The 15,897-nt window shown below is 47.6% G+C and overlaps 1 pseudogene; it reads right to left on the bottom strand.

Annotated features, from left to right (window-relative positions):
• Positions 1-2,739: 2,739 nt before the first annotated feature.
• Positions 2,740-3,347, bottom strand: LOC134412775 (lipid transferase CIDEC-like; annotated as a pseudogene).
• Positions 3,348-15,897: the final 12,550 nt, after the last annotated feature.

Raw genomic sequence — 15,897 nt, 5'->3', positions numbered from 1 at the left:
TTTACAAAACAATGAAGCAAAGGATTTAATTATGCAGGCTTAAAAATAGAAGGCGGTGTATTTTGCGGGCCCGGGGATTCAAGACAGGCATGCCAACAAAGGGGAGGGGCTGCAGGTTCTGCGTTCGAGGGGAAGCGGATGCGTCTCTGGGAGCGCAAGCGGCAGCCCAGGTGAAATTAGCCGCTCTGCTCGTAAATCTCTGGGAAATTCAAACAGCCATTAATGTTTGTAGACATTTTAAGCGATGATTTCATAATCGCGCCCATCTATCTGTGGCTTTGCTATAGATGAGGGTCGTTTGGTTTAATGTACGTTTCAGTCTTCATTGCCTTTTAACTAGTTTTTAATCAGTAATTATTGCCGAGCTGGAATGCGACGCGTAGTTCTTTCTGCCTGCTCCCCGGAAGAGTGCCAGTCAATATGTCATGTCAATTAGCCCGGCGTGCGTGGGCTGGCAGGAAGCGCTGGATCCCTTGCTAGCAAAGGGCGGCTGGATAACTAGCCTGCCTGTCTGATCAACCTTGGAGGGGTGGGTGGGATGGAGAATCCTTCCCCCCCTCCCTCCCAGCACCACTTGCAATTTCCCCCAGGCATTTCAGGGCAGAAACAGCCAGGACTTGCATAAATTAAAGGAATACGATTGCATCTGGATTTGCTTTCAACCAAAGCAAATGAGAAAGCGAACCAAGACTCCCTTCTCGTTTTAGACCACCCTAGTTTGGGTGATAATTTGCGCCGGTTCCAATGTGGCTTTTTGAAAATATAAGCGCCTCACGCACCCGTGTGTCCGTGACGCGCTGCACTGGCCTGGAGTGTCAGCACAACACACGCGTGGGAAGAAATGTCCGTGTTGCTCCCCTTCTAGTTATGCTCAAGCCTGCATTTTCATGTTTTCTTTGTGCCGAGACCTTTCCACATCACGCTACTTTGAGATTAGTTTCCGTGCCCCCTGCTGCTACATTTTTGTTGGTTTGCTCTTTGCAGACATGATTCTGGCTTAAAAATTTCCCTTGAGCGCTGTCACATTAAAATACAAGACTCCCCCAACAAAATTGTTGCACTGCCTCACCTTGTGGAACGGTTTCCTAAGCCTGGGGCCTGGGTTCCACACAGGCTTCTTTGTATGAACTGCCTGTTTCCTTGGTCAACCACAGAAGCCTTGCTCCATATTTCCCTCTAAGGTGGTGATACGGGACAGGTCCTTTTCAGTGGTGGCACCAAGATTCCTTGGTGCAGCTCTGTGAGGCAAGGCTCATCATTTCTTTAATACGTTAAGGTAATAATGTCAGGTGAAGACAGTTTTATTTCAGTTGAGTTTTGGGATCTATTAGTTTATGAACCTCTTGAATGCTGATGCTTTTGTTGGATGTCTATTATAAAGCTGATTTAAATATGGATTTGTACTCCTGTACAGGAATAATAGAATCATAGAATAGCAGAGTTGGAAGGGGCCTACAAGGCCATCGAGTCCAACCCCCTGCTCAAGGCAGGAATCCACCCTAAAGCATCCCTGACAGAGGGTTGTCCAGCTGCCTCTTGAAGGCCTCTAGTGTGGGAGAGCCCACCACCTCCCTAGATCATTGATTCCGTTGTCGTACTGCTCTATCAGTCAGGAAGTTTTTCCTGATGTCCAGCTGGAATCTGGCTTCCTTTAACTTGAGCCCGTTATTCCATGTCCTGCACTCTGGAAGGATCGAGAAGAGATCCTGGCCCTCCTCTGTGTGACAACCTTTCGAGTATTTGAAGAGTGCTATCATGACTCCCCTCAATCTTCTCTTCTGCAGGCTAAACATGCCGAGTTCTTTCAGTCTCTCTTCATAGGGCTTTGTTTCCAGACCCCTGATCAACCTGGTTGCCCTCCTCTGAACATGCTCCAGCTTGTCTGCATCCTTCTTGAATTGTGGAGCCCAGAACTGAACTGGACGTATCAGTTAAGTAACAATAAAGAGAGTGCCCTCCTCTGTGTGACAACCAGGATCGTGAAGAGATCCTGGCCCTCCTCTGTGTGACAACCTTTTAAGTATTTGAAGAGTACTTCTCTTCTCCAGGCTAAACATGCCCAGTTCTTTCAGTCTCTCTTCATAGGGCTTTGTTTCCAGACCCCTGATCATCCTGGTTGCCCTCCTCTGAGCCCCCTCCAGCTTGTCTGCGTCCTTCTTGAATTCTGGAGCCCAGAACTGGACGCAATACTCTAGCTGAGGCCTAACCAGGGCCGAATAGAGAGGAACCAGTACCTCCTGTGATTTGGAAGCTATACTTCTTTTAATGCAGCCCAAAATAGCATTTGCCTGAGTGCATGTTCTGAGTGCATTTGAGCAAGTAGACAAAACCCACCCATCAGTGATGAAGGGTTGAGCTTCCAGATCAGAGGATGCTGTATTCAGGCAGTAAAAGCCTTGGCTTCCCATCTGCTAGAAATTTCAACAATGTTTATATTGATTCTATACTTCTCGAACTGTTAAGCCTTCTCCCAAAGAATCCTACGCATTGTCTTTAGCCAGGGTGCTGAGGACTCTGTCGGAGAGATCCCTAGCCCTGAACTGTAAATGCCCAGGCTTCTTTGAGAGACAGGAATGACTACCAGACCACTTTAGACCTGTCCTGTAAGAACATCAGAAGAGCCCTGCTGGATCAAACCAAGTTTCCATCTAGTCCAGTACTCTGTTCACACGGTGGCCAGCTAGGAACCCACAAGCAGGACATGGTGCAACAGATGCACATAGGATACTGGAGATACATTTACAGCTGGGGAACCAGCAACTGCTGCATGTAACAGGAAGTCCCTAGCAGGGCTGACCGGTCGCTTGCATGGTGAAGAGCATCTAGCGTAAAGCTTCCTTTATTATCCTCTTGGCTCCATAGCATTGCATATCTTAGGACATGCTGTATGTACCCTAGAGTGTGGCCTTGACATTCACGCAGACGATAAAGTCTTGAGGATTGGTCTTGTAGAGGTCAAAGGTGACACAGGCCACATTGATCCTGCACTGGGGCTTGTGGGACAGCGCGAGCTGGTAACCAGCCGACTTTGCTGGGCGCCACACGTCTGTCCCTTGGTCAACACCAGCAGCGCCGTTCCCTCCTCGAGCATCTGGAAGAAGTCCTCCATCTCCACGCTGGTCCTGTCTTCACCCAGGACAACAGATAAGTTGCCTGCTGTGACCAGGGCACTGCGTACCTTCTCATGCAGTTCGCTCAGGCTGTCGGCCATGATCCCCTTGGGCAGGGTGCAATTGCAGTTGCTCACCCGGTAAGGCTGGGTGCGGGGAATGGGGCTGGCCAACAGACGCGCCCTGGGAAAGAGACCGCGGGGAGAGCAGGCACAGTGATGTCTTTGCATCATCCATCCTTGCAAGTGGAGTTTATTTATTTGTTTGTTTATTGCATCTATATACCGCCCCACAGCCGAAGCTCTCTGTTTACAGAAGTTAAAAACAGTGAACATTAAAAAGTATACAAAATTTAAAACCATCAAAAACATAAAAACAACAGTATAAAAACATCGGTATCCATTTTAAAAACAACAGTTCTGGGGTCCGTTAAAAACAAACAAACTTAGCGTTGTTAAATGCTGTTGAATGCCCGGGAGAAGAAAAAAGTCTTGACCTGGCGCCGAAAAGATAACAATGTTGGTGCCAGGCGAGCCTCATCAGGGAGATCGTTCCATAATTGGGGGCCACCACTGAAAAGGCCCTCTCCCTTGTTGCCATCCTCCAAGCTTCCCTTGGAGTAGGCACTCGGAGGAGGACCTTAGATGTTGAGCGCAGTGTACGGGTAGGTTCATGTTGGGAGAGGCGTTCTGTCAGGTATTGTGGTCCCAAGCCATCTAGGGCTTTATAGGTTAAAACCAGCACCTTGAATTGGGCTCGGAAGCGTATAGGTTCTGTGGTCTATCCAAGCGAGCGGTGGCTGCTTCTGCCAGCTCCTTTGCCGACCCAGCTGGGGAACCAAGGTGAATGTTACCTAGGGAGTTACCTAGGAGGTTGTGGGCTCTCCAGCTGCCTTCAAGAGGCAGCTGGACAAGCATCTGTCAGGGATGCTTTAGGGTGGATTCCTGCATTGAGCAGGGGGTTGGACTCCATGGCCTTGTAGGCCCCTTCCAACTCTGCTATTCTATCATTCTATGATTCTATGGTGCCTACCCAAGGTCACCCCTTTTCATGGGTGTGTGTGTGCCCCTCACCAGTTCATCTGACCATCCATCTGCCCGTTGCTGCAGACCTCCTTGCATTTGAGGTATAAGAGAATACCGAAATACTTAGGTCTGGTAGTAAACAAGAGTCCAACGCTGTTTTCTTCCCATGGATGGATAGTTGAAGGGTATTAATGGGCATAATTGTTGCAGGGGTGAGAATGATCGCTCACTCCCGAAAAGCAGATGTTGCGCCAAAGTTGAGTTATACATCATGAAAGCAAAGCGTCGACGGGAGAAATGGGGAATGGAAGCGACGTTTCTCCAGAGCGTAGAGCGTCTCTGAGCGTGGCAAGGATTTGTGGCTCTGCTTCCCCACCCCTACCCCCGCCGCAGATTTGCAATTTGGGGATAACAACTCTGACACAGAACTGATGGGAAAGGTTACTAAAGGAATGTGCATGTGATCTGAAGCCCCTTATTCAGAAGTCCCATCCTGCCCTGGTGCTGTGTACTTTGGCTGGCGTTCATTCTCCACAGTCTCGGACCGAGGGAAACCTTTCCCAGACCCTAGAAGAGATGCCGGAAATTGCAGCTGGGGCCTCCTGCATACGAAGGACACGTTCTGCCATCCTGTCTAACAATACATGGGCAGCAAGTTGGAACTTCTTAAAATGTTACCTAAATGCTCTCATTCAATGCAGGAAACAGATTGCTGATTCTATTGTGAATTCTAAGCCCTCCTGCCAAGATGCGGGACAATAAATAGGTCTGCCGTGCAATCCACAAAGTCTTTATTCAGTAACTGGACATCTCTTCACACCTGAAGGGAGTGTGAAGGCTAGGAGTTCTCCTCTAAGCTTAATTAGCCTAACGAAGCAAGGCAGTTGCCTATAAACTAATTGGGCCATTCCCGACAGTGCCTGATAGGCTTTTACCGAACCCCTCCTTCAGGGAGGGTCTTCAAGTTGAGACCTCTGGTGAGTGGCTAACCTAGCGGATCGCCTCCCACTTCCTCTCAGTTCCACCCACTTGGACCCTGCGGCGGACTCTGGGGTCTGTCAACTCCAATGTTCCCTGCCCCTCCGACAAAGACGGAGTTCCCAGGGGAACCATCTCTGAGCCTGGGCTTCCTGTCCGATAAGCTCCTGGGAAGATTCCTCCTTAACTCTGGGAGATTCTTGGAGAATCTGCTCCCCCGCTTCCTGTCTTGACTGGTGTTCATCTCCTTCTTCTTCTTCTTCTTCTTCAGCTTCCGAGTCCGGCTGAGGCTCTGAAAGCCCGTCCCCTACACTAGGGAGAACAGGCCTGATCCTGACAGTCAGTTGCATCCCGTGCGGATGACGGGGCAGAGTGGCTTGTACTGACCACTACAAGGGGCGTAATGGGCAAGGCAAGAGGGATTGCTTGGTACTTCTCTGTTGCCTTGTTGTAACTTGTTGCAATACGTGGGGGCGTTTTGGGATGCGCGGTCGTACCTGTGGCAGCACAAAGGATGTGCCTGTGTACCTATCGGAGCACAATGAACTAGGAGTTGTTGTCTCACTCTGTGTGTGTCCCTGCTGAAGGGAAGGTTGGTGGAAAACAAACACTCTTTCTCCTCCTCCTTTTCTCCAACATTCCCTTCTTTGGCAGGGGCAGCTCTGGTTTTGAGGGGGCTTTGTAGCAGAAAGTATCCTCTGACGTGCCCCCTTCTACATTGATCGGCTGCAGATGTGGCGGCAGCCACAGAAGTGCTCTGAATTAGCACTGGGCAGTTGGTTGTTTGCATTTGAATGTCCCATGAGCATCCTGGAGCGATGCTGCATCCCTGGGGGTGCCTATATGCTCTATTAAACCCGTAGTGCCTGCGCAGTGGCGCTGCGTTGTTTAAACGCCGCAGCCTCCAACTCGCAGCCGCATCAGGGTTTTACTTTCAGAACTGCCCTTTTTTTCGCGGTGTCCTTTTACCGTGATTTTCCCGTTTGCCGCGATGCCGCCACGTTGTTTTCCCCATCTGTCTGTGGAGGCTTCGGTTTGGGGGGGTTCCTAGAGGCGTTTCCCAGTGCAGGGAGCAGGCTTGAGAAGTGGGGTGGCCTCCGGACAGCCCGCGGTGTCCCCTGCCATCTAGATTTAGCATTCCCGCCCTGCTGCAGCGATGCTGCGGAGTTTTGAGGGGCCGCAACTGCACAGCAGCGGCGTATAGACCCAATGGAGACATCTCCTGTTGCCATTTTCTTCCGCTTGCACAAGGCCAGGGACACGGAGGCCCAGCTCCTGTGAACGCGTCGGCTCCCACCTCTCTCCCAGCACCCGTGCTGAAAGGGGGGCTCCTCCCCAACACGGTCCTGGGTTTATCCGACATCCCGTATTTCTCCATGGCTCTCTGATCCCCTCTGCCACGCACCGGTTTGCCAGCGGAGCTGCGCTACATCTATGGCGTTTGCTTGCATGCTGAGCCTGTGTGCAACATCAAAAGATGGCGAAGGTTGCGTCAGCATTGATCAGTGCTTTATTTTTGGAAATTTTATTTTATTTTTATTCCCCCCCCCCCCAGAGCCACCGAGTTAGAGAGTGTCCTTATGGCGCTGTTTCCACAATATAATGGAAACAAAGTCTGTGAGGATATGACACACACGGCTTTGCTACATTAAAAAAAAAAAAAGGATCTGTTTGCAGCACTGTGTCTATCAACACAAGAGGAACGTCTCCTTCTGGGCTTTGCAGATGGCTTCCCTTTCACACGGTAGCAAATTTACAAGATGCTACGGAAACACACTTCTTTAAATGGCAAATTAACGCAGACCCTGACAAACGGAGGTGCTATTTCGTGAAGAGAGTTGGAGCGCGGGCTAGAATGCCTTCCAAAATTGACCGCGACAAAGACACCGTAGTGTCGAGGGGGAAAGGAAGAGAGCAAATGCTTGTTTTGTTTATTTATAGTATTTATTTTGCGCTATACAAGATAGGATCATTTTATATTTTTTACATATAGTCGATGTGGTCTTCATTTTGCCGTATACGAACTGTGAAAAGGTGGCACGGTATACTAAAAACAAAACGAAACACAGAACAGACGTTGTAACAAGACAGTGCATAGGCAAGGAGCCTGTAATATTTTAGGATTGTAATTTGTACGATTATAAAATGAACCACAGAGAATGATTTAGAACGGGGGGAAACTTTACTTAACAGCGTGCTGCTACAAAACGGAACCTTGGTTCCTTTCCCTGCCAGTCCCACCCAGAACTGTTTCTAAATCACGTTAGTTCTTACACACATTACAGACCCGCTTCACCAGATTTAAATCCTGAGAGATTCCTCATATTGGTATCGGCCGACATCTGTCACTCTTTGTAAAAAGGGCCTGGAAAAGTTCCGCTCCCTGGATGGGCCCTGGAGGTGGAATCAACTGGGTCATAGGGCAGAGTCAATGCAGGTTTGGGATAGATCTAGGGAACTAGGAGCCAAGCCGTTTTTGGTGGAACTGGTTTGGTGCCAGTGGTTTCTGGGTGCATGGGGAGTAGTGTCTATATACCTTAGGTACTGTCTATGTAGTGCTGTCCAGGCTTGGAGGGACCCCTTGAACAAATCTCCTCCTTTGGCATTGCTGCTTCCTGTTAAAAAGGCGGTTAATAGAGGGAAAAACAAAAGGCAGAGCAGAATGAGTGTTTACCAGTCCCTCATGCACACAGAAGGCTAAAAAGGAGACCACGCATTTCTTTAGCGTAGAAAAGGTTAAATGGTTCACTCACAGTTTCTTGCATAAAAATGCAGGTGCCACATATAGTCTCAGAGAAAGTTTGTTCAGTACATTTCTTTGTGTTCTATAACATTGGCAGGAGAAAAAGAGAGAGAGAGAGAACGAGAGAGAGCGCAAACATGTATGCTCCCAGCAATGGTGGAAGGTCAGGGGTGGGCGAAGGAAGAGGAAGTGCAGGAAACCACACTGTAGGCTATAGAGTTCCTAAGGCTAGCCATGCCCCAAATCCCCATTCATTAACTAACTAATTGCAACACTGCCCCCTTCCAGCAACTTGCAGATGAGGTTGCAATATTCCCAATAAACAGGCCCTTTCCCTTCACCAGCATTGTCATCAGCTCCTCCTCCTCCTCCTCCTCCTCGCTCCCACTTGCTTGCTTGACTTCTCCTTCACACCACCACCATTGCCTGGGCCAGAGCATCATTTTGGGGCAGGCAGAGCAGCAGGCTGCAGAGACTCTAGTCAGTGGGCCCACCGTTTAGGCATGGGGCCTTGACAAATGCCCGGCCAAGCCTTGATGAAGTTGTACAGCTTAAAATTGCAGGGAGCAGGGAGAGAACCCCAGTTCTACTGGACCGAAAGCAACAAAAATGAACCAGCCGCTCTTTGGTTAGCAGCCCCACCTCCGTTCCTTCTCAAAAGCTTGCGTCAGTTTTGCAAAAGCACACGCCTGTCGCTCTGCCTTTATGACACAGGATCAGACAGGGGTTTAGGGTTCCTTACCCCATTGGGGGTGTGGGGTGGGGTGGCAAAGATGGCCGTCAGCTCTGAGGGCCCCACCCACCCTTTACCTCTGGACTGTGTGTTTGTTGAAAAGCTTGAATCTGACATTTTTATGACTGTAGCTGACAACAAGGCAAAGCATTTCTAAGCGGATTCATGCTATAATAGCAAAGGGCTTCTGTCTGCCCCAACAGCTGTTGCTAGAAAAAGAAAACAAAGCCAAGGTCTCTTGGAAATAGGCCCGCTTTCCCATCTTTCTTCCAGTAAAAAAGCTTGAAGAAGTGCTTCCCTTTTGAAGACAGTCGGCCCCAGAAATTGCCTGCGAGGGTTCACATTTTTCTCGCAGACCGTAAAAGGTTTTGTGGCAGGAATGGAAAATGATTACAGGGAGCTGGTTCAAGTGCCAGGCAACACTTGAGAATCCCTTGACCCGGGACCTGGGACCGCCTCTTCTTTCGCACTCCGCTTTGCTGGAGGGAGCCTGAATGTTGCCCCTTTCTGCAGATTTTAAGAGGGAGGGTGAATCCTTTAAGTGAGCCCAAACAGTTTATTTATTTATTTATTACAGTTAATAAACAGTTGGCTTTGTTCCATGTATCTCAGGACATAGGACTGAACTGCCATGCTTGTGTCACTGAACATGGGAAAATGTGTTGTACCCAAATGGATGGGGGACCGGTTTAATCCATGGTTATCAGCCTTAAGGGACCTCCATGTTTCAGGTAGTAGACCAGGGAAACAGGATGTGGAGCTGGGTGTACCTTTAATGTGATCCAATAGAGCTGCTCTTATCTCCTTATGGAAAGGGTGCTTAACTATGTCACAGTTAAAATCTTCTTGATTCTCCCAGAGTGCAGGTCACAGAATAAGGGGCCCAAGTTAAAGGAAGCCAGATTCCTGGACAGCAGGAAAAACTTCCTGACTGTTAGAGCAGTATGACAATGGAACCAGTTAGCTAGGGAGGTTGTGGGCTCTCCCACACTAGAGGCGTTTAAGAGGCAGCTGGACAACCATCGGTCAGGTATGCTTTAGTGGATTCCTGCATGGGGGGGGGGGTTGGACTTGATGGCCTTATAGGCCCCTTCCAACTCTACTATTCTATGATCTATGTTTCTATGAAAAGGAGCAACGAGCTGAAATCTTGAAGAAATTGTAGCAAATTGTAGCCACGGTACATTAGGGCTTAGCGTGTCATTTGAATCATTCCTAACCATGGTGGCTACATAACCATGGTTTAAACACGCTCACACCATTTGCTGCAAAAGGTTTAGCGGCCTAACCATGGCTTAGCGTGTCGTCTGAACAGGCCCTATGGTAGGCTAGATTGACCCGTAGTCTGACACGATGCAGCCGTTTCCTACGTGACCTGTGTATTTAGGGAAACGCTTGGTTTTGGGCCAGTCTACCAAGCAAGTGTGATTTATACAACATCTTGGGGCTAATAGCTCAGAAGAAAAGCTATTTAGAAGAAGCGGAAAAGCAGATTCCTGTGCTTGGAGGAGTCAGCCGTTGTTTAGGGCATTACAAAAAGCAAAACAGCCGGTTGATTTTTCCCATGTGTGTGAGTATTGGAAATATATTTTTAATAAATAAATAAATAAATAAAATGAAAGTTCTTTATAGTAATCAATCTGAACTACAGCTCCTAAAGTTAATACCATGCAGGGGAGGCAATAATGTGTGTATTTTATTTTATTTTTTAAATATCTGCACATGTTTTTCTCCCCCCTGTAATCAATACGCTGTATAACGAATGTGCTTTAATAAGCACACTCTGTTTTATTATTCTTGCTAATAATAATGAGGCCCTCCAAAACATCCATGAAAGGAGACACTTAAGTTCATAATTAATAAATGCTGGTTTCGCTTTCCGCTGCCACACAGCTCCTATGAGTGGGCTTGATAGGGGATCGATCTTAATTCTCACAGCAGAGGGGGGCTTAAAATGCGCGCGCGACGTGCAGATTAAGAAGCAAGTGTAGCAGAAAATATTTAACATGCTTAATGCAGTTGGAGTTCATTTCTTTTGTTCTCCAGTCAGGAAACAAGAGGTAAGATGATGTACTCAGCGAAAACGCGGTTAAGAGGGAGAGGGCACCGCTGCCGCTGGGTCAGATCATTTCTCTAACAAAAAGAAAACTTTTTTTAGAAGTGCAATGTCAGTTTGTCTGTCTTACGGCATCCCATTCTGGGCAGCTAAGAACGGAGCATTATAGATAGCGGAAAATGTTAGCAAACTGGCAAGCCCAGCACGGCTCTCTTTTTTGGTTTTCATTTAATTCCTTCATCTGTATAGTTCTGGCCGTGAATTGCCGGGTGAAATGACAGGTCTCGCAGACATTTGGGTAAACCTGCAAGAGAGAAGCCGTGTGGTAGTTGTCAACTACATACCAACAAAGTGCCCAAAGCAATTTGACCCGTCCCTTTCAACAGAGGGCAGCCGGCTTATAAGAGCCCTAAATGACTTGGGCCTTTATATAATTCCCTCTATTTCCGACGTTCAAGTTGTGAGTGCCGTTTCATTTATACCCAAGGTTTGCAACGGGGTGGGTGGGACTCCCCAAACAGCTCAATGAGAACTGGGTATGCTCAGGGGCCGTGAAATGATCGCTAGCTGTACCATTCTGTATAGTACAGAAAAAAAGAGGGAGCTGGTGGAATAGAGCAGGTGGGATCCTGGACGATAGCACTTCACAGTGCAACATTTTGTGGCAGGTCTCCCTTGTACCTTCGATTGGGATTGAACTGGTGCTGGAAGGAGTTGTACTCCCCCTGAAAGATAAGATTCGTAGTTTAGGACTGCTCCTTGAACCTGTGCCGTCCTTGGATTCTCTGGTGGTGATGGTGGCAAAGGGGTGTACTCACACAATTATGCTTAATGCACCGGGTGCGACCTTTCCTGAGTCAGTCTGATTTGGCAGCAGTTTTTGCATTATGTTTAGACTACTGCAATGCCCTCTTCGTGGGGCAACCCTAGAAGAGCGTCTGGAAGCTTTCACCGGCGCAAAATGTGGCAACCAGGTTGCTAGCTGTTGTGCAGTATCAGGACTATGTTCCTCTGATCTCAAACGGGCCGGTTGCCAGTTGGGTTTTGGCTCAATACAAGGTGTTGGATGTAAAGCCCTCAACGACTATGGGCCTGCCCGTCTCCTTATGGATGTGCCCAGTTAAGATCTGTAGGAGAAGCTCTTTGGGCCATGTTGCTACAAGCAGGCCTCTACATGAGAGGGATTTCTCCTGTGGCACTCCCAAATTGTAGAATGCTCTCCCTCTGGAGTGAGGTTCAGCCCTCTCCCGGTCTCCAGTTTGATTTTATCTGTAAGCTGCCCTGAGATCGTTGTGTTATAGGGCGGGATATAAATGTATAAATAAATAACTGAAACAATACCTGATGGAACGCCTCTCCCGACATGAATATACCCGGTCACTACGTTCAACATCTAAGGTCGTCCTCCGGGTGCCTTCTCCGAGAGAGGCTAGGAGTGTGGCAATGAGGGACAGGGCCTTTTCGGTGGTGGCCCCCAGACTATGGAATGATCTCCCTGACGAGGCTCGCCTGGCACCAACGCTGCTATCTTTCCGGTGCCAGGTTAAGACTTTCCTCTTTGCCCAGGCATATGGCTGCACATCTTAATCACCCACATGTTTAGTTTTTTTTAACGGTTTTTAATGCTTTATATGTGTATGTTCTGTGTTTTATAATTGTAAGTTTTGTATACTCGTTCTTATCTTAATTTTAGAATTTCTGTAAACCGCCCAGAGAGCCCTGGCTATGGGAGCGGTATATAAGTGCAATAAATAAATAAATAAATAAATACAGATTACAGATTAGATAATATCCATTTAAAACAACTATACTGGGTCAGTTAAAAACTCAACATATAGAAAGGCCAGTGGAGCTCCATATGTCATGTATCCTCCTAGAAGCTTAGAAGAAACTCTCTGCCACTTGACCATTACATGGTCTACCCATTTGTTCCTCCCTTTTTCCCACGGGGAATGAAGGTTCTGAAAGAGACGTCTATGTTTTTCTCTCCAACAATGAGGTCTAGAAACTTGCTTTGACTGGAGAAAGACACAAAAGCGTCATCGCTTTCTTCTCCCTAGAGCTGATAGTGGGCACGATAAAGGCACGGCCATCGCTTCAAAAAACAACAGATGCTACAATGGGATAAAAGAAACAAATGTGTAAGACAGAAAGGTTCCTTCGTCATGCCAACTTGAGCACACCGAAGGGGAAAAAAAGCCTGTTGTCTGTCTCCAGCCTTTGACCACAGTCCAGCCAAAGCTGAACACTCTGAAGTTTCATGGACTTCTAATTTATAAAAGTGCTCCCCCCGCTCAAAGCCTCATGGATTTCAATTGAAGAGGTTTAAGACCTGGCCCATAGACATTCATGGGTCCTAAGTGCTTAATTTTGGCTAGACTGTGCCTGGTTGATTTTGAAGTGAAATGATTTAATTCCGTGCTTGACTCCATTTCTGAAGAGAGGCGCAGAGTGCGCTCTGTTTAAAATACACTCACATAGGTAACAGTGCAGGCAAGCCCTCCATGCTGAAGACCAATCTAGATAGGATGTCTTCTGCTGAACAAAAAGCCAGGGAACAATCTTTTGAGTTGCACAGAGCTTTTCTTCAGAGACGATTTGCCACAGAATGTGGTGCGACCTGCAAGTTTACTCTCTTGACTATATTTGGTCCAATCAAAGGTCCCTCTGAATAATTTTGGAACCCAGTTATATTCTTTATTTAAAGAAAAGGCACTCCATGTCTATTAGCTAAAAACTAAATACATCTCCCGTTGCACATCTGCAGCTCAGATTATGCACTCAAAGCAGTTCAAAGAGCGTTTTAAACCCATTGTAATCCCCCATAAATGTTTATGGCATGAGGAAAAGGCCGTAAATTGCATTTCTAGGACCTTTTTGCTTTATCAAGGGTAGTAATTCGAAAGGGAAAAATATTTTTTGGGGCTTCATTTATAACGCTGGCTTTGGCTTCCGATTTGATTTTTTTTTTTTTTTCAGAAGCTGAGCGGTGAATCAAGATCTTATTTTGATTAGTATGATTTTTGGGGAGTAGCCTGTTATAATGATAATAAAAAAAACCCCATTTGTCGACACCAAATGCTCACGAGCATATTTTTAGCTGAGATATAGGAGGCCGTTGGGCATTTTGCAAACGCATAACCCAACATGTAACACGCTCATAATTCACTAATGTTTGCTGAATGACAGGGTTAAGTGGCTGTTATTCCCGGCCTCCCTCCACAGTAATGTATTCCAGACCTGCTCTCGTCCTCCTCTGGATGGAAGTCAAATGGTTGCCTGCCTGCCTGCCTGGATACAGCAGCAGCAACAGCCCTCCGCTGCGAAAAAGTCCCACTTCCTAAATGATTTTCATTTGTTTTTCTAATCTAATTTTTCCCTGGGTACCTCACTAATCATCAGTCCCATTAAGGCCTGATGGGTTGACTGCTTTCCAGAGACAGGGCGCTGACCTTCAGCCGCGGAAGCTGGGCGTCCATCTCCTCTTGTTAAGTAGCCTGGGGGCTGAGGTCTCTTTTTCAGCAATGCAGGCGCCCTGTCAGGGGAGAGACCTTCTTTGAGTCGACCCCCCCCCCACCAAATTCTTTTCCTACCTGAATTCTGTTCAAGTCGCCATCTAAGCCGAAGCCAGGGCTTTAGAAGAGTCTGTATTTTTTAAAGCGTCACGTTCCAAAGGTGTAGGAGGGCTATCACGCCCTCCCCTATTTCACTCATCAACTACGGAAGAGATCCTGGTGAGGCTTGTCGAGATGTACAGGGTGTGGGGTAGGGTGAGGTGTGAGAAAACTAAAGGTACTCTGAGGTGGTGGTACAGAGGAAGCAGCCTCAAAGCTGGTCAGACGGTTTGTCTGTCCGTCTGCCTGCCAATGCTAGGGCCAGGCCAGGAGTCCCACGTCACTGTGTGACAGGCAATGACTCTCCAAGGTCTCCTTGCCATCAGCAGCTGATTTAAGAACATCAGAATGTAAGAAGAGCTCGGCTGGATCAGACCAGGGCTTTCGCTAGACCTAAGGTTTATCCCAGGATCGTCCCGGGGTCATCCCTGTTCATGTAAATGACACACAGGATATCCCAGGAGCAGGCAGGGACGACCCCGGGATAAACCTTACGTCTAGCTAAGGCCCAAGGGTCCATCTAGTCCAGCACTCTATTCACACAGCGGCCAACCAGCCATCGGCCAGGGATGAACAAGCAGGACATGGTGCAACAGCACCCTCCCACCCATGTTCCCCAACAACTGGTGCACACAGGCTTATTGCCTCTAATACTGGAGATAGCACTCAACCATCAGCCATGGATGGCCTTCTCCTCCAGGAATTTATCCAACCCCTTTTTGAAGCCATCCAGATTGGTGGCCATCACTACATCTTGTGGTAGTGAGTTCCATAATTTAACGATGTGCTGTGTGAAGAAGGACTTCCTTTTATTTGTCCTGAATCTCATTGCACACTAGTGTGGTTCAGCGTTTGCAGGCACGTCTCCTCCTCCTCCTCCTCCTTTTAAACTAGAGATGCTAGTGGTTGGTAAGAGTCTGGTGGTTCCGCTGTCATTGGGGCAGCGAACCCTTTCCCGGGAACCAGTCAGACCTCTAATGAAGCGGGTTTCAGTCAGAACTCTAAGAATCCCCCAACAACCTGTAAGGATTGCAGCTAAACTCAGACCGAACAGGGAATCCTGCGGGCTGTGGCAGATGGCAACTGCATCCCTACGAATGAAAAGTCCCTGCAAGTAGGAATTGAGAGTGCTTAACTTTCAAAGCATGCCAATGATGTATAAGGCTATATAGGGCGAGGTGGTTGGGTGACGGAGCTCTTCCCATGCCCCGCCTCTCTGGCAGTGGGTAAAAATGGGGGCGTTGCTGCTGCCCCTTTACTTCTCCTTCCTGTTGAATTCCCCCCTTTGGTTTCATTGCCAAGAATTAATTGGTGCAGGTTGTTCCAAGTAGAGATGTGAAGGCCTGGGAAAAACCCGGAAAAATTCAGAAAAAAAAAACCAGTTTCTCCCCCGTTTTTTCCAAAGCCTCTTTTGGTTTTTTTCCTGAAAAATTGGAAAAATTGAAAAAAAAATGAAGGAAAAATGGATTACGGGATGTTTTATTTTAGCATGATGAATAAAATGTTTAAGACAAGGTGTTCAGATATTTACTTCTCCAAATGATTTCTAAAAACTGTACAGTATCAGATTATTACAATGTCTGTGCACCAAGGACAAGCAAGTCCTAGGTTGCAAACTGAGACTACAGCTCTCAAATG

The sequence above is a fragment of the Elgaria multicarinata genome, chromosome 22 (assembly GCF_023053635.1).
Source record: "Elgaria multicarinata webbii isolate HBS135686 ecotype San Diego chromosome 22, rElgMul1.1.pri, whole genome shotgun sequence".
NCBI classification, from domain to species: Eukaryota; Metazoa; Chordata; class Lepidosauria; order Squamata; family Anguidae; genus Elgaria; species Elgaria multicarinata.
The sequence above is the reverse complement of the archived record's forward strand: the minus strand, read 5'-3'. Positions and strand labels throughout refer to the sequence as shown.